We start from the raw sequence: 16,095 nt of genomic DNA, 5'->3' as shown, positions 1-16,095 counted from the left end.
AGACACATATACAAATTATTTCATATAACTTGCAGCTAATTGAAACAAGCATCTCACATTTTTTAACGTAAAATTGTCAGACGTAGCTTGTTATATATTTTTAGAAATATTATGTCTTCGTTAGGCGATAGTTACATATCACGGATATTTATATAATTCGTGTGATGTAATAAAAATAGCGATTACGTCGAACGATTGCGGGTTTCACAACATAGAAAAGTTTGGACTCGACGAATACATACTTCGGTTTTTTGCGCATAGCAGTGGCAGTAAAGGGTGCCGGTGAGTAGCAGCATCAGTAGCAGATCCCGCGGAAACATTTTCGTTGTCAATGCTGCAAATGACGGACGGGTATGACGTGTTTTTACCTGCGTCGTAGCATTATCTGCTCTAACCGAGTCGCGGCGATAACGCGTGCGATTGACGGATTGTCATTGTTAGCCGGCCTTTATCACTCGTACTACCATTCCGTAAGCTTATCTTATCTGCCGTTAAACGTGTAACGATTACATGCGCTTCAGGTACAGGTGCGAGGAGAAATTCCTGTACATTTTCACACGGAGACCTCAAGTTAATACCTGAAATTACGTATTTCTGCGAATTCTTCTCAAGAAATTTTGAATTACGATTATATTAATATTTATTTATTTAACATTAACGTTGATTATAATGGTAGTATTAATAATTGTAAATGATAGCATATTAATATATGTATAATTCCATTAAATCAGAATAATTATACTTGGTATTGAAAAACTAAAAAAACTCGTAAGAAAATAAGCAAACGTATTTAATCAAATGTAATAAACTAAAAAGTAAATTTTGTCTGTTAATGCCAGATAGTTAATTTCAGTACATATTATTTAAGGAAATAAGTAACATAAATCAAAGAGCCTTAAGTTTTATTAACTTAGTAATATATTTGTTACTAAGCACAAATGTATACGTATATTTGATACGTAATCTCTGTATGTGTGTGAGTATATTTAAAAATTGCTGAAATGTAAAATGCTACAACATTCAATATTGTGAATATAACTTTTATAATAGAAGTTTATGGTTTAACAATAAAACGTGTTAAGAAGCTAGGAAAAGAATTAAATTTTTTAAGAGACACAAACTGAGTAATATTCTTCATTGATTCATATATTTTAATGATGCGATATAAAGTCGCGTAAAAATCACATGAGAATTTACTTCTACCATTATAGAATAAATATTAATGACTGGCTAATATGATAAGAGATACGAGACAATATTTGATGATAAATTAAGGACAGATCATTAATTTCTTTATTAACGTAATAGAGATTAAATCGCATTTTATTTACAATCATTAGCATATTTTCCATCTTGCAATATAGATATTTTGTTTTATCCATTTTTGCAAAATGAAGATGAATGATTTTTACTGTGGTATTATGTGCATAACGTGTGGAATATTATGCGTTGATAATAAAAAATTGATATTATTTTCCGTGTTTATATATACTTACTACATTTACTGTACACAACTACAAACTTTCTTTTTTCTTTGAGAAATCAACATTTTCAGAGACGGTACTGAGTTCTTCGATTACCGATAGAGATGGGAAGCTGGAGAAACTTCGCCAAAATCCTTGAACCGGCATTCCGAATTTCCGGAATGTTGCAGGCGTGGAAGTTACGGGTTCAGTGGAAGAAAAATTACGTACACGGCTCTTGCATCAGGCAATAATAAGGGTGTGATGCGCTCTGATTCTCTGAAGAAAAAAAAAGGTCTTCTCATAATCCACGTTGATCCTGTGAAAAATGCAGTTAGTTTTTAAGGATTATTTGCTTGTATATTATTATTGTACAGAGAAACAGATATATATGTATTATACATAATTCTTATAGATATCAAAATTAACGTAAAATCTTAATACATTTAAATTCTCCAGAATCGATACGTTTACGTGAAGATGGAGAACAACAATCCCTTCATTATGCAAATATTCATTTTAAAAAAGCAACTGTGTGTTGTATTGTAATAAACTCCACTGTTAATACGTCTTTTGTTATTATAAAAGATATGTTTAATTTATCGCGTATGTTTAAAGTTGTTTTACACAATGTCTTTGATAAATATTTTGAACTCATTTTTCTTTTACAAAAATATTAACGATTGATTGACCGTGTATTGCGTGACATGAATTTTGTGCATGCGTGCACGCATGTTTCCCAAACTTTCATTTCTATCCCCTTTTCTAAAATAATTTAATTTATAAATATATTTCGAATCATAGTATCGTAGAACATTTTGCGTAAGTCCTTAAATTAATTAATCAGCTTTAATTGATGCTCGTTCAAACCACGATTATCCGCTGAATATCGATTATATCGATGTAGCGCAAGCCTCCCTTTAGCTTTTGTAATCAATGCGGCGTTACACTGCATGTCCCGCATCCTCGATGTACTGCTAAGGGCCGATGGTACTGACGTGGTTTAGCACTAACCCAGTTCAACTAAATTTTCTTTCTCTGTCGATGTTATAGAAAGCACCATAATCCAGAAAGGGACAACGAGTCGCTAACTCCGAGTTAGATAACCCATACTGTCAGCGTAACCGCGCCTAACAGTGTCTTTTAAGGTATTATGCGCAGTTGATCGTATTAAGGGATGTTATGCGGGGCATAGCGTCCACTTACGGTCCATGAAGAGGTTTTAACGCAAAATGGCTCTGTATTCTATTGCTCTGTTGGAGAAAACAGTTCGGCTTATAACAGGGACTTTATGGGGATAATTTAATTCTACTCTAACAATGTATTTTTCGCCTGTTGTTTCGCAATTATATACTGCGAGCACAAATATTAAACGACAGTATATATCTATGCAAATTTTACAAGTTAGTGGTAAAGATATAACACTACAAAAATGCGGCTGAAATAATTCAAATGCGGGAATAATGAACTTTCCTTTCTTTGTTTGTAAACAAATATAATATATTTTTAACTGTATATAGTGGAAATTAAACGCTTCAAATATTTTTGCTGATTTGTTAATGAAAAAATCAAATCCGTGATCCATTTACTGTTGTTATAAATGTTTTTATTATTTTATGCTCTACGTTTATGTCTGAAAAGATAATTAATTGCCATACATTTATAAATTACCCTTACGTCCAAGTGAACTTTGATAACAGTTTTTACATAGCAAATTGTTTTACAATTGCATGACTCCATAAAAAATGTAATAGGGGGTCGAGTGCAGGCAAGATGGAGAAATCGAGAAATCGTATACGAGTATGTTCGTAAGTAAGTGATTGGCCTGCGGGAAAAATGGGGAAAAGAAGGTAGCACGAGGAACTATTTCCCTATAGATCGCGAATACCCCGAAAGGCATTTGCACAGGTGAAAATTAAATTAAGACGCACCGAGATCCGAGTGCTGGAATTCTTTCTCGCTACTTCTCTTTTTCTCTCTTTTTCCTTTCCTCTTATGATAACGTCAGAAAATATTGTTATTCCGTGAAACGGATCGAGCCAAACCAGTGAAAAATATTGTAGCGAGGTCGTAAAAAGTATCTGCTGGCACATTTGCTCGCAACGATAAAACATTGACTGTTCTCGAAGGAATTTTATATACCAAACGTATAATTTAAACTAAACATATTATTAACAATTCACTTAATAAGGTTTTGCAGATGTTTAATTTCTGTACAATCTGTATAACATTCTGTAGGTACAATCAATACTTGTTGAAGAAGAATGTGACCATTAGAAAACGCAAATATTTTCTTCCAGTCCTTATCCACTTTTTAAATTTTATTGCACAAGCAAAGATATTTATATCCTGCGCACAGTACTATCTTTCGAATCGAACGTGTTTTTTAAAAAATACAAATATACATAAAATATACATGTACATGTTTTATTTAGAAAATCTGGAAAAGCAGCGTTTTGTCAGAAAGAAATGCACAAATATAGAATTTATTCTTGCTATTTTCCTTGCTCTTACTCACTGCCCGATTGCAATTTCTTTGAGTTGTTTTGCTGAAAGTAGTAAAAAAAAATATGTCATTGGAAAAATTTATTAATTATTTCATTAACAGCAAGTTCAATGAGATAACGAGGCAACGGTTGAATGGCAACGTAAATTGGCAGTGCACGAAACAAGAAGGCAAATTCCCCAATGTCGGAGTGTCGACATTTGTCGCGCGCATCGAATTCCCGCGTCGCCCTTTGAACGTGTCTCTATGACATATTAAAATGGATAAAAAGCGATGAAAATAGATATGATGGGTAGATGCATATCTAAGTTCTTGTTTCTCTCGAGAGACTTTTCAAATAACCGTTCTCTTTCCTTTTTTTCCTCTTTCTGTTATTTTTCCACTGTGCCGAATCGTTTGACGACACTAGTGTTATGGTTCCTCGATCGTTAAAAAACGTAACGTATCCTGGATACAGACGCGATATGCCTACGAGATTTTTATTGTGCTCGATATCGCGGTGACCAAACCGACTATTACGACACAGTTAAACACAGATCGAGCGAAAATGCGATCTGGAACGTTTTGCAAAAAAAAATCCGTGTATTATATATGCCACAGTGCAACTTAAAATAAAATAACAATTCCGAGTAGGATAATTATTTAAAGTGATTTTTTAGGCGTTACCTATAGCCAAATAAATGTATATGCGTAAGTAAATCTCAATTTGTATTTATGTAAATTATCTCTGTGAGTAAGTAAAATATTGTGAAGCAACTCTTATCGATTCTAACAATAGGAGGACGATTTAATAAACTGATTTAATAAACTGATTAGCCCGTCTTAAACGCGGTTGGTAATATTACGATTCTATTGTATCCGTCACATTTCAACTGCAACCGCGTGTAATCAATGCGGCAAATTTCTCGAATAATTCGCTAATATTTCGAATAATTCGTGTCGGCCGACGCGAATGCGAAATCAATAATTGCTTTAATCGCGGCAGCGAACGGAATGCAATACCCCGCCGTTGCCCGTATTCCGTGTGGAAGAGCATTTTTAAAGGGAAACAAGCACTATCGGGATCTAACTCAAATGAACGGATTTGCAAGTTTAAATAGCCTCCGGGACAGTTTAAAGCGCTTTAGGAATTAAAATCTGTCCGTAAAGTGGCTTTAAAATTCTAAGTCCGTATTTTCGAAGCTGTTCAGATCTCACTTAATGTAACGCATTTTATATTGTCCGAACAACTTCGCTTATTTGTATTATGCATCGCGATATCCTGCATAAATTCACGCGTGATATTCACTCCGACGTATTTATTTGCGTTTGTAATTTTGTAAAATAAATTGTTTTAATTGTACCGCGTATAAAAAAGTAAACAGCTCCGCTCGGTTATCATGAATATTTGGTTCAATGTTTGTGTGACTAAAATACTTGTGCATAATAAAATTGTCGGCCGCGCATATATTTGAATTGTAACCGTATTTTTTAGTGTTAACGAATATATTATAATAAATATATTAAGATGTTGTTGGTAATGTTTTTGTTCACCAGTAATTAAATCAATAATCAATCCATTGTTTCGACATAACTGGCTATATTTAATTTGTTACAATAACAACGTTTCGACTGCCGATCGCAGTCCTCTTCAGGACCATACCATTTTTACTATCCCGAAAAAACTAAACGGCATTATCAAAACAGGGAAAGATCCTCTCGACAAATTAAACAAAAAAGAGTTAATATACAAAATTGAATGTAGGGACTGTGACGCTTGTTATGTAGGACAAACGAAACGACACCTAAAAACACGTATAAAAGAACATGAAGCCAATATCAGGAGAGAACATAGTACACACTCAGTGGTCAGCAATCATCGTGAAACTTTAAATCATGATTTTAAATGGTCGAATACTAGAATATTACATACAGAAAAACACACAAGGAAACGAGAAATCGCTGAAATGATCTTCATAAAGAAAGAAAACAATTCTATCAATTTACAGAACGACACAGACAACCTTTCTAAGATATACGATAAGATAATACGAATTTTATAAACATTAACGTCCGTTCTTGCTCTCCTCCTTGTCATTATTATCTGAACTACTGAGGTGTGCGCAGTGATCTGCTTGATATTCCCAGATGTACGGACATATGGATCCTACTTATTGCTCGAATTCAAAGAACCGAACTAACTAATTGACGAACATTACGTGTGAGTTATAATGACAATTCAATATATATTCTAAAAGCTAGGTTCTAGTCGCCACGCCAAATCAATAGATTCATAAACTTTGCATTCGCTTTACAAAGACATCAAACTCGTATCGAAAAAACTAAATTGTAATTTATATTGTTATAGATAATACTTATTGCTACCACAATAATGTATACCGTAAATACATGTCTCGTAAATTAACCTGAAGAGGACTGCGATCGGCAGTCGAAACGTTGTTATTGTAACAAATTAAATATAGCCAGTTATGTCGAAACAATGGATTGATTATTAAATATATTAAGAATTGATTTTAAAGCTTTTCCGAATTGATGGTGAAAGATTTCAGGCAATTAAAATGACGGCGAATTTATCACCGCACGTGGATCGATTTCTCATCATCATTCCGTCTTTTCTCAGTATTTTATCCATCTGGATCGTCCCCATGGTTCAAATGAGACAACCAAGAGACAAGACGAATTTTAGCCGCGCTTTCGGAGCAAGCTTGCGACGGGGACAAATCGTGAAGTCTGCTTCTATGTAACAGTGCAGATCTTAACGCCGAAAAAGGCGAAATGTCAAGTTCCATGATAGTTTTGTTTAAAAGAAAACTAGTATACGTATACAGTAAGATTATTTTCTGTCGCTATTACATAAAGTTTTCATACATTTTTCACAATACGATATTTTATCCCGACTCTGGAATGTGTTCTTCCAGTTAATCTTTTCAGAACGTCAAACCGTTGTTTTATTTTTAGTCACTTGACAGTTATCTAATAAAATAATGTACACCTCGATGATTTATAATATAGTTCATCCGAGTAATTTCTTCCACAAACTGGATCATCTATCTCTTATTTATCCTTATATGAAAAACTTTGCTATCGCAAATATATAGACGTAAAGATTATTTTTATATGTCTGCAATATTTCGGAATTTTAACTGATCAAAACGATGTTGCTTTCCGTCTCTGATTCCAGTGGCGTTAAAGAGATTAGGCAAAGATTTCATACTCGGTGGGAACGGATTGTCGTGGAGCCCAAAGAACGATCAATTCTTCTTGATGCGACGCGACCAGAACTTATGAAAACTCGTTAATTCCTCGCGCATTTCACTCCGTCGACATTTCGTTTCCGCCCGGCGAGATTCTCCTCCCGGCGGAATCTTCTCTGTTACTTTTCTTTCTATCTCCGTGAGAAAATGAGCGATGTCCATTCGAGAGTTGCGCGGCCGAAAGCGCCTAGTTTTCCTTTGACCTGCGAGTCGAACGGCGATCGTAACTCGGCAGTCCTCTCAGACGCAGGATATTAAAAGGCAGATTAAGATCTTCGACTTCCGGTTCCGCCATCCATCGAATAATCGTCGCTGTCGTACAGCCAGATCTTTTAATGCACCGGAACATCTGCTTTGAACGGAAGCTGTCATGCTGCAAGATGGATGTAACACGTTGAGGCGTTTATGTCCAATTTCGTGAAGTTTATTAATGCTGGCAGAGTTGACTTCATATATAAAGTCTCTATTTTATGGACAGCTACTATCATTTTTTAATTCCTTAGTTTACTTACTTTTTAATTTTAACAATATTTTCTTCGTATTCTTAACAAATTTATTGATCGAACGTGACCTATAACCAGCTTAATCCAGTAAAAATGCTTACTTTGGCCCATATTAATAATCGGTAGTAAAAACTTATAATTTCGAGACAACAATAAAAATAATTAAAAATAAATAGATTTCTGCCGCCTATGCTAAAATTTACATTCAATATTTCTTGACTTAAAATTTTTAAATACGTCTATAAAATATATATATATTTTCTTTTATTATTTAAACTCTAGATTTTAATCCAATTTACGCATTATTCTTATTTCATTAAAACAACAAATTATAATACATTATTTGCAAAAAAATGCCGCTATCCGGTGGCAGAATATCAGTCTGAAAAATCAGTCTTTCTGTAACAGTAAAAGTTTAATTTTAAAAGTTTATTTTGTAAATACAATATTAAAAGCTTCGATTTCGCTCGTCGTATGGATATACGGGTAGGAGAAAGCTGCGGTTGAATTTACGGTAAATCGTAATGAAGTACATCAACGCGACGCTTTCAGCATGCGATAATACTACAAACAAAAGCGACGAACGATAAAATGCAAATTTCGCGAGGACGCAGGACGCCGACGTCGCCGAACATAAATAATTTTAATCGCCGTTTTTATATGTCGGTGCGTTTTAGTGCGTATTTGGCGCACACGCGCTTTGCATATAGCGCCAAATTAAATCTCGGGGAGATATAAATATTTTCGACAGTTAATAAGCCCGCAATCCGCGCGCAGTTGCGCAAGCAGATTTACATAGCTTGCTGATCGCTTTCGATTCACACGCTCTCGCTACATGTGGATAATACTTCTGGCCTGTTATAACAGCAATCTGCTGCGTATTATTAATAATGTATTACACGCACGTTTAATTCTAATTTAGCAATGCCAACGTTATTCTTACAAGTAACTTAATTGGTCCTATTTTGCATCTCACTTAATATTGATTTTATTTTTTCATGATTTAAGAAGCATACGATATAATTTTAAATACGTAGCCCAGTCTTTCTACTAACCAGTTTTACAAACTTTAATTTAATGTGTACAGTTTTCATTCGTTCCGGCAAACATTAAAACACGCCGAAAACTTTTAATTGCTTTCTGAGAAGGAAAAGGTTCCGGCCATGCCAGCTGCCAGTAAACATAAGATAAAGTATTCTGTAATTAGGAGTTTTACGAGACTAGCAAATCGCTGGTGCTTACTAAGCAAAGATAAAGAATGTATAATAGGTTGCCTGATTCTAGTTAATTTGCGATGCGATAAATATTTTATTATACTCCTGAGAAAAATATGCCCCTAGTTAACAAACTGTTTATACGGCGACAATAAGTATTATTCAAATAATAAAGCGTAATTTATCAGCGCCGGAATAATTATGGAATCGTCAGCGCATTCAAAAACTTCCAGGAAAAGGAAGTGAAGTTTGTACAAATTTGAAACTCCAGCCAAGTTTTGAATACTCAAACTAAACAACATTTGGCAGCTACCATTACGATATAAGATTTAACGCAAATTTTACAAAAGTACCTAACAGTCTTAATGAAATATGCTTCAACGTGTCTGCGAATAAATAACAATATACAATCAGAAAAAAGTTTCTTTGAACCTTTACATCACTATGACTTTTCATTTTATTTCAAAGAAATAATTTTTGACCCCAACCAACATTTTATTTGATTAAGACTGAAATTTCTAAGAAAGTTGATATCTGTTTCTTTAAATCTAGCATTTGCTTAACCTAAATAAATCTTTTAACCCTGGGTGTGTAAGCGAACAAATGTATACGTATATGTAGGTGGAAGAAAACAAATAATAATAAATGACTTTGAAAATATTTATTTGCGATTTCTTGCGGTAAAAGTTTCTTTTGAAATAACAAGTCGGACGGAGAGCGCGACGAGGTCAAGTTAAAAAAAAAAAGTTGGTGAGGACTCTGTCCCTTTTATGGCGGCATTAGAGGAAAAATCAACGGCTATGTTGGCACGTCTGGCCTTCTTCGCGGCGATTTGTTTCACTTTGCGGGCGGGCTTCCACTCTCGTTCTACTTCCGACTCTCTTTCGGTCTCCGTTTAATCTTCTCGAGTCAAGTCGGATCCTACCATTAGTTCGCGTAGTCCATGTACTTTTCTTTCGGATCCACGTTTCGCTGGCGACCCGATACCAAGTTTCGAGAGGCCGAAGGGATAAACGACCGACGAAGTTTCTAAAGGGTGGTGAAACTATTTTGTGTAACACCCAAGCTGTACTTATTGTTCTTTGTGAGCGGGGATAATCATGAGTGACTAAGAGAAATTAAAATATACGAATGAAAACAAATGCCTTAATGTGTGTCTATCAATAATGACGACGCGGTTAAAAGTCGACGGTGTGAATCTGGAGCGCGGTTGGACAAACCAAATTTTACAGTACGAATATTATTTTTATAATTGACATTATTGTCATTATCCTAAAATCGACAAGAGATTTTGGATTTTAATTATAAATTTGCAGGGCATGATTATTTCCGAAACTACAACGCGAATCTGCCAGATTTATAAGCACCTCGACGAGTTTTGCACGATGTTTGCGCGTGTATATTTACGCGATTCAACGTGATTGATCGCAAAAAAGGAGCGGAGTGTATACTCACACATGCACACGCGCATACACGTGTATGTACACACGTACCAATCCGGCGCGTAAACAATTCGAGTAAACAATTCTTGCGAGCCACGAGTAATTTTCGAAAGTGGAGTTCCTTCCTGTTCTCGCGTTGTATTTCCTTTGTGCAAACGTCGCCGGAGTACAACTTGCCGTGCAAACCGGACGATGAGTAAATTCCGTCTTAATGTCGCGACCCCCGCAATCGATTGGCCTGTAAGGTCGAGTCGAGTCCTGAAACTTCTTTTCGAGCTTACAAACTCACTTGTTAACATTGCAACATTTTAAGGCACACTAATAAAGTTATCGAATTAAATGCGATTGAACAAATGTTCTCGACCACACGTTCGCACAAATAAATTATGTAATTAATTTATAATAATTAGAAGGTATGGGAGATGTGGAATGAAAATAAAACTCGGTGACAAGTAAGTGACAAATAATAATATCGCGCGTTGGGAAATGAAACGACACGTCGAATATTGTCTCCCCTTTGTCCCTGCATAATACGCGAATTCAGAATTATCGAAATTACAATTGATTTCCATTTTAAAGCTATTTTAATCGATGCCTACATAATACAGAAATATTATTACATGTCGCAATAATGCTTCATTTATAGATTAATTACAGTGACATGTAAAAGTTTTTCGGTGGCCATTTCTATCAAGTGCGAACTTTCGTCATTGCCAGATTTTCCGTTTCGAAATAATGTATCGAGTACGGAAAAGCGAATCATTCGTTCCGTTGCATTTGTTCCAATCGTATGTTTGGTAGAAACAAGCAATGGAGTTTAGTTAGTACAAGTTTATAGAGCGTAAAGACTAACGAAAATGTCGTTGTCATTACATAATATATTACAATGCTAATTTTGTATCTTAAATTGCTTTTGATAAAAAATTATTAAAAATGTTACACAATAGAGAAAGACGATAACTGCATGCGTTTAGACAATTCATTAATCGATGTCGGAATTTAGAACGGAAATACGTAAGAATTTATTTTAATATTGTTTGTAGGAATGGAATTCTAGCGTTAACGTAATCGAAGGATTTACTAGATGCCGACTTTTATAAGAAATTTCGCCGCGTCTTTTTTAGCGAGAATATCAGCATGGAGGAAAGCCGAAGGGGAGAAAGTAAACTGAGATAGTTTTTTCCCGGCGATGTAAAGCCAGATAGAATAACATTTAAAATATCTGCGCAACGTTTTCCTGGAGCAGCGCACCGAAAACTTTAAACAAAGATTTATCTTCCGCAGTCAGCCAAGCTCGAAGCGAAAAAGGACTTGAAGAACGCAGTCGCGTAGAAGTTCCGGCGCGCGAGAGAGAGACTTCCCGTCCGCGCGGGAATTTCGTTTACTAACGTAATTTGCGGTTACCAGTGAAGAGGCCCGTGACTCTCGTTCGCGCTTATGTAGTGCGATCACGATCCGTTGCTGTTCGCAATGAGGAGGGGAACACAGTTGGATACATACCGGGAATGCATCTTAGCGCGACCGGTAGTTTCACGGTAGATTATGACTCTGGAAGCTATCCGACAGTTTATGTAAAGCAGCGCTCACGTAGGTCCTCATCCATGCACAACGCGTCAAGGCTGCAAACAAGTTCTGCAAGAACAACTTCTTTGCGATTATTGGGATATTTTACAGAGGCGACAATTAGCATCGGTTTGCAGTACATCGGATACTCGGTCTCGCTTTGTTTCAAATTAGGAAAAACCAACGAGTTTACTGGTTTCGATAATAGATATTTGTGACGAACCGCTGTCTTTATTGTTCTCGTAATGATTTTAAATAATTAAGCAGTTACTTTTTTTTTATATTGCCATTCTCCACAAAGAAACTACGACACCTGTGCGTAAGTGTTCGTCTTGTTTCATCGCAGAGCTACGTGATTCGCTCAAGACAATAAAAAAATTCTATTTTGCATTCATTTAATTTCAAAAGTAACATTTAATTAACATACAGCTATAATTTTATAGACTTTTTTTACAGAGAATTCTTGATGACAAGATGTTTCGATAAATTGTTATCGTAATTATCAATAAAAAATTTTATAAATCTATTTAACATATGATAATTCTATTTTTTTACTTCAAGATTTATACATAACTTTCTGTAACAGCAAAATAACATGCATCTCACTACCGTGCGAATGAAAAAGTTTTACATGAAATATTTCGGATGACACTCCTTCTCTGGAAGGGGATAGCTTTGAATATTTTATCTTATGCCAAATTCATCGGTCTTTAAACTTTTTTGGCAAAATGTTACCTTTAACACGTCATCCTCGTTTTCCCTACAACATGCGGCAGTATGTTACTTTTTACAGCTGTGGATCTTGCAACCTTACTATAACTCAATTCTGGAAACATCATAAACCAGGTAGAAATTACCCGCCCCGTAACCGTCACGATGTTCCGTGTTGAATAATACTATTTAACTTTCGCGATTTAGTAATCGGACGGAGATGCATTTATGAATATAAAACGTGCGCGTGTATCCTCCCACTTTCCCCAAGAGACAGGAAATTACATAGCTTTTTTTACGGCGAGCAAATTTTCGCAGATTTAAATCCTCATCATGTGGAAATTTATAAATGGCGAAATTCACAGTATTGCACAAGTGCATTAAGCAGTTATGTAATTTCTACGGGTACACTCAAGTTCTAAAAATGCAAAAAGAAACTATACATGCGTTAGACATGCTATCTAGGCTTAAAAATACGTTTATAAGTTATTAAGACTTTAAATATAGCTTTATTATGGAACTGTTTACTAAAATTATATATACGAGTGTTTGGAAGGCATATATAAAACATATATTTGAGGAATAATAAATATAAACGTAACATAAAAGTGTGTTATATTGATCTTGTCGCTGGCTACCGGAGCTAAACAATGTTGCTGTAGATCTGCACACTTTTGGAGATGGAATGGTAATGGAAAACAATACGTGAGAAATTATTTACTCCGATCTTAATTTCAATGGCTCATAAGATCTCTCAGTAAATTTATCCTCTTCGGTTTTCTTATACCTTTTGTGCTTTTCTCTCTTTCGTTTTTTTTTTCTTTTATCGCGGCCTTTCTGTCCCATTGGCTTTCTACCTCGCTCCGAAGAACGCTACCAAAGATTCTTTGATAACTTCCCTCGCTTTCTATACCTCCGTTGCATTTCGGAATTTATAAAGGAAATCGTATCTGCGGCGAAGATCGATAAAATAAACGTTGTTTGGGCTGTACCAACAGATTTCAATGCTCCGTAAAATATTGAGTGCAATTGTTTATCGTCTACCTTTTTATCGAAGATTAATACGAAGGCACCCATTGCGTATGAATTGCGAAACACTTAATCAAAGTTTATTTGTCTCCTGATTTTTCATTCGGACATTACAGCTGTAGAATCTATTCTTTAGACAATTTATAATTTCCATCAAATCTCAAGATGAAATTCAGCTTAGAAGTTTTCTATGTCATATATTTCACTTCAAATATTTTTCATGTAATACGACACCTTATATTTTAAAATAAAAATCACAGCTGTAATAAATACCTAATAAATTTTTTTCTTGATTTAAAAGAAAAATTATAACATTGAATAGTTTTTCAAAATGTACGTAGTAGTAGTATTATTTTGCTTGATCAACTAAGAGGTTTGAGATGAACACGGTTATCAGCAAGTGATTGCTGTGTGTGTGCGTGTGGTAAAAAATTAAGTTAATTTCCGTTATTTTACAATTTCAAATAATTGGAATATTCCCGAATCGTTCGTGATAATTCTATTATTGCCAAGAAGAATCGTGCCGTATTTCATAATAATCGACGAAGTATAAAAGACAGATAACACATAATACGTTTTTCCAGGAACGAGATTACGTGCACGGCCGTTGACAACGGTGGTCTCTGTCGCGTATGCTATTGTATAGAAATGCAATCAAGCCCATTTTATTCACTAGCCTGAAATGCGATTTACGATGTTTAACGGCGGGATATTGTCAATTAACGTATTATATGTACAAACTCAGCAAGTTTACTATTTTCTATAATATTGCATGTTATGGAAAGTGCGTTATCAGGTGTTTACCACGCGACTCTTCCCAGTCCTGTTTCATGATTTATCGTTCGACCGTGTGCCGAATGTAAATTACACGTGGACACATCCAGAATGGAATATCGACATTTTGCGGACCTTTATTGTATTTTCGCAAGACACGTCTCCTGATCTTGGTGATTTATATACAAGAGAAGAAATTATGTGAAACATATAGTGCATAAAATGTATTTCCCAACGGCACGTTTGCGCGCGAATAAGTTTTACATCGTAGACATCTTTGAAAGATGTTTCATTTGTTTCTGCACATTAGAAACAATTTTCGTAAATGTAATAACGTAATGTAATCCTCAACTAACTTTCTCTCTGCGTGAGAAAACGGGATAAAGCGTAATTAATAACTAAATTACCTATCATTTTAACTGAAATGTTATTCAACTCGCGATTAATTTATAGATCAGTTACCCCACAATCGTTTGAAATTAATTCCTTCATTAATTGTACCTATATGAACTCTGTATTTATTGTCAGATCACTTTTACTTGAAGACGTCGAGCATCTTTACTACGACTGGGAAAATTGTATTCACGTCACGTTGCTCGAAAATTGCGCATGTCAAACTTACGGATACCAAGCTGTCTAAATTATGAGTATCTAGATACGATACGTGCAGTCGGAAATGCTTATAACTCTAAGTTAAAAACGCTGAGACATTAATGAATCCTAGTGTACATAATAGCTGTCCGCTGCAAACAATGATCAATTCTTTTATTGCTATCACGAAATATTCAACGTTTCACAAAATATATACAAAACGCCCAATATTTCGTTCCTTGCAGTTTGCATTAATTTTGATGAATGAGATATCGCATATTAAATCTTTATTCAAAGAATAAAATATTCTATATGTTTAACGAAAATAAAAAAGTTATTTAATTGTTCTAGAGACTAGTATAACGGCAATTTAATCGGATTATTAATTGGTGATTGTCAGTTTTGCCAAAAAACATCGCGTCCTTTGGAATTCCATCGGCTTTCGGTTGTTCCTGCATATCGGTTTTCGATCGCGACTACGATTTGTGCTCTTCGCAGGAGGACGGAAAGTAATTTGGAGCAAACAATACTCGGCCTGCACCGGCCGTATAACAAATTGAATTTCGAATATTACGTCTATTTGCCTATCGCAATAAGCTTCCACTGTGATACGTGGCAATCATTTAGCGTTTGATGAGGATTGTGCGAGGGTTGAGATAAAAAGCGGATGTGCATTTTGAAATGCCGAAATGTTCGATTCCACGAGAACAATAATGCGATCCAATCATTGCGATGCAAAAATCCAGAGACGTTTATTGATTCAGATGGAAAATAAATATTTATTTATTTTCAATTTAAATTGTTAATTTTACCTCAGCCAGGGTTTGAACCTGAACCTCCCTGTTACTAAGTGGGCGTCTCAATAAAATATTTATGAATATTTAAGAAACATTTAAAAAATAATAAATATTTCTTTATGTGACATGTAAAATGTGGGATATATCAGTAGCGTACATTTTCATGTGTTTAGAGTCTCACCTCGCTTACTACTAAAAATAAAGATCTTTATAATTTATAGAGTGTTAATATACAATTCATTCGTTTA

The 16,095-nt window shown here is 35.0% G+C and overlaps 1 long non-coding RNA gene across 1 annotated transcript; it reads left to right on the top strand.

Annotated features, from left to right (window-relative positions):
• Nucleotides 1-5,483: 5,483 nt before the first annotated feature.
• On the top strand, nt 5,484-7,007 carry LOC105558099. Its single transcript, XR_001008644.1, has 2 exons — nt 5,484-6,169; nt 6,590-7,007. It is a non-coding gene; the product is annotated as an uncharacterized LOC105558099 (long non-coding RNA).
• The last annotated feature ends 9,088 nt before the right edge of the window (nt 7,008-16,095 follow it).

Source organism: Vollenhovia emeryi, unplaced genomic scaffold (assembly GCF_000949405.1).
Source record: "Vollenhovia emeryi isolate VEMERY1.0 unplaced genomic scaffold, V.emery_V1.0 DF939382.1, whole genome shotgun sequence".
NCBI lineage: Eukaryota > Metazoa > Arthropoda > Insecta > Hymenoptera > Formicidae > Vollenhovia > Vollenhovia emeryi.
Note: the sequence above shows the minus strand (reverse complement) of the source record. Positions and strands in the feature narration are given on the sequence as shown.